Genomic DNA, 3,047 nt, shown 5'->3' with positions numbered 1-3,047 from the left:
TGTGCCCATCTAAAGGGTTCTGAGTATATCAATTTGGTGTATTTTAATTCAGAATGATTTTTCATTTGGAAATAATTCATTTCATATTCTGTGTTTGGAGTTGGATTAATTTCAGGTATAAAAAGCAAATTATAATCAGAAAGGAAAAGTGTATAAAAAACTATTGTGAACTTCCTAGGTGTCTGAGAAAAGGTATTGAAGTTACTCCGATCAACAAAAGTGAAGAGATTCTATCAGAAAAGAAATTGTTATGTTAGCCAGATCTAATTATTACATTTTGAAATTTGGTTATGTCTTAGGTTAAGCAAAGAACTTTTTTACATGAGTCTTTTGGGAAGAAAAAAAAAGACAATGCCCCTGTTTGAACAGTATTTATAGTCAGTTATTTAATAAACCCTCTGTTTTGCCCTCCTCCCCCCACCCCTTTTTTAACCAGTAAGAGAATCAGTGCAAAGTATATACCCAGAGCCATGTAGAAAACTTGGAAAACAGATTACAGTTGGCTCAGTGAATGTTCATTTTAATTGTTTATTTGGGAAGCAAACTGAATGACCTTAGGCAAGTTAATCTTAATGATGCTTGTTTTCCTCATCTTTAAAATAGAACTAAGTAAGACTTTATAGGGTTGCTACAAAAATACAGAGTTGGTTCAAGGGTAGGCACATAATTGATGACTGGTGCTAGCTTCCACTTAATTATATTTCTTTGCTGAGTGATTTGAGGTTAATTATGATATCTGGAAAGCTTGAGATGAACACCTTGGGAAGTTTTAAAATTATTTCTCTGGTCATAATTTTAATGTTGGTGTTTGTTTTAATCTTTTTTGCCTAACTGGTTGAGACCAAACGATGTTTTGAATGTATAAAATATTACAGTATTTGTTTGCTGCAACTTCTCAGGAATTCCAAATCTTAGAATTTTATTGCTGAAAGGGATCTTAGAAATCACTAATCAGTCCAGATTGCTTAAATGATTATCCAGGCTCACAAAGCTAGGTGATAGAAACTGGAATTAGTTATGGTGACCAGGTTAGTAATTCTCCATTCTTTCTGCCTTAGGTGCAGCTCATCTCAAATACTTCTGAATACATTATATAATTATTTGGCAACAGTTTGGGGGCTTGGCCTGATGCACAAAGGAATAGTTTTCCTCTGCCAGCAAAACTCATTGTACTGCTTGCTGCATAGACAAGGGATACAAAGTTAAGACTAATGATAAACAGGTAGACAGTAGAGTATAATATAAAAATGGAATACCATGCAGTAAAAGAATGAGACAGAGATATATGTAGGTACTGGCAAGGAATTTTTCCAAGGTAATTAAATGAGAAAAAAGGTTTGAAACTGGGTATATGCTGCTATTTTGTAAAACAAAGATATGCTGTAAGTAAACATTTGTACATACATAAAATTATTACTGCAGCAATATACAAGAAACCAGTGATAGACACTGCCTCAGGTTAGACAAATAGGTGGCAGACTGGAATCTAGTTGAAATTTTTGCTCCTGTATTTTAAAATTAATTTAAAAACGTGTATATTGTAATTATTAGCTTTTCATGAACACATTAACAGTATGTCTTGATACATAATTACATTGGAATGCTATTCAGCAATGAATTTCAGACTTATCACTTCCATAAAATATCAAAACAAGGGAAACAAAGTCCAGAAGGCTTATTTTCTATCTTTCCAACCTTTTTAATAGCAGCTATGTGAACATTTGGAAAGAACCTTAGTAACAAGGCTTTTCTCCCACCTATCTAAAGTTGCCAGTAGACATCTAAGCTGAATTTAAGAAGCTGCCAAAAAAAAACAGGAAGCTGGTGTGCAGGTCTGGATGGAATTGGAACTGTGCTGCTGTGATTCCTTCCCCCGGCGCTAAAACACAGATGTAGTCGGGAGGAACTAACATGGATTGGCAGTCACCCACATATCTCTGGTGTTACCTTAAAGTCTTATTTTAAGCATACAGGCCATGAGTGTTTGAATGTCTTAAATACACCTAAGTTGTATTCAATTTTTAAAGTTTCATTAAATGGGATACTAAAATGGCCATCTAAGTGACTCTGCTTCTCTACCACTAACAGAGCTAGTAGGCCTCACTGCCTTTGTAAAGAGCAACCTGAATTTACAGACGAAGTATATCTACATGTATATCTTATCCTTTAAAGCATGTTTCTCTTAAAGGCCCTTAAATGAAGCCTAACAGAATAGCTCTTTTAAGACTACTACCTTTTGTTTCCTATTTTACCTCTTAAGCTTTACACATTTCTTTACTAACATGCTGGGACTGTTTTGTTTGTACTATATTCTTAGTGCCTAGACCCTCCTTGCCTTGGTGGGTGCTTAGGTACTACTACTACATGAATAAAATGAAAAACAGATCACACCATATTCTAACCAAGTCTCTTAAGGAGAGCTAAAAGAATACAGATACCTGATGAGATTAGCACAAAAGGAAGAACTCATTTTTGAGAGATTTTGTTCACTTGGAACAGAAGTGGAAATAATGCAGACTTGTGTGGAGCAATATAAAGCAGATATATTTTAAAAGGAAGTTTCAAAGTTGCTCATTTGAAAAAAACATGGGGGTCAATGAAAACATACCCAAATTGGCAGTGGAAATAGCTTCCTTTCAAATAACAGTCTGAAGTTTTAACAAATCTAATAACATAAAGCATATCCAAACACTTCTGTGGATTAGATTTAATACAATTGTACATTCATGCTGTGACAGTAACAACTTTAACATTATTTGTATGACTACTTTTCTCCATTCATGACAAAAGGTATAATCCAAAAAGATACACTAACATTTACAAAAGTTTTAGACAAATGTGGAGAACAAATTTGAAGTATTAAAATATTTGAATATGGGTCACTTTGAATATATTTCATTCAAGAAATACTCTTCAACACTATCTCATTTTGATGCAGTGGCAGTTCCAACTGTCCAGTGAGATTAATATCCATTCAACATAACAATTATAATGAAGTAGTCACATGACTAAAGAACCTAGATTTTTAATATCTCAGTTTTTAATGA

The sequence above is a fragment of the Pteropus alecto genome, unplaced genomic scaffold (genome assembly GCF_000325575.1).
Source record: "Pteropus alecto unplaced genomic scaffold, ASM32557v1 scaffold3, whole genome shotgun sequence".
Lineage (NCBI taxonomy): Eukaryota > Metazoa > Chordata > Mammalia > Chiroptera > Pteropodidae > Pteropus > Pteropus alecto.
This window is presented reverse-complemented; position numbering follows the sequence as displayed.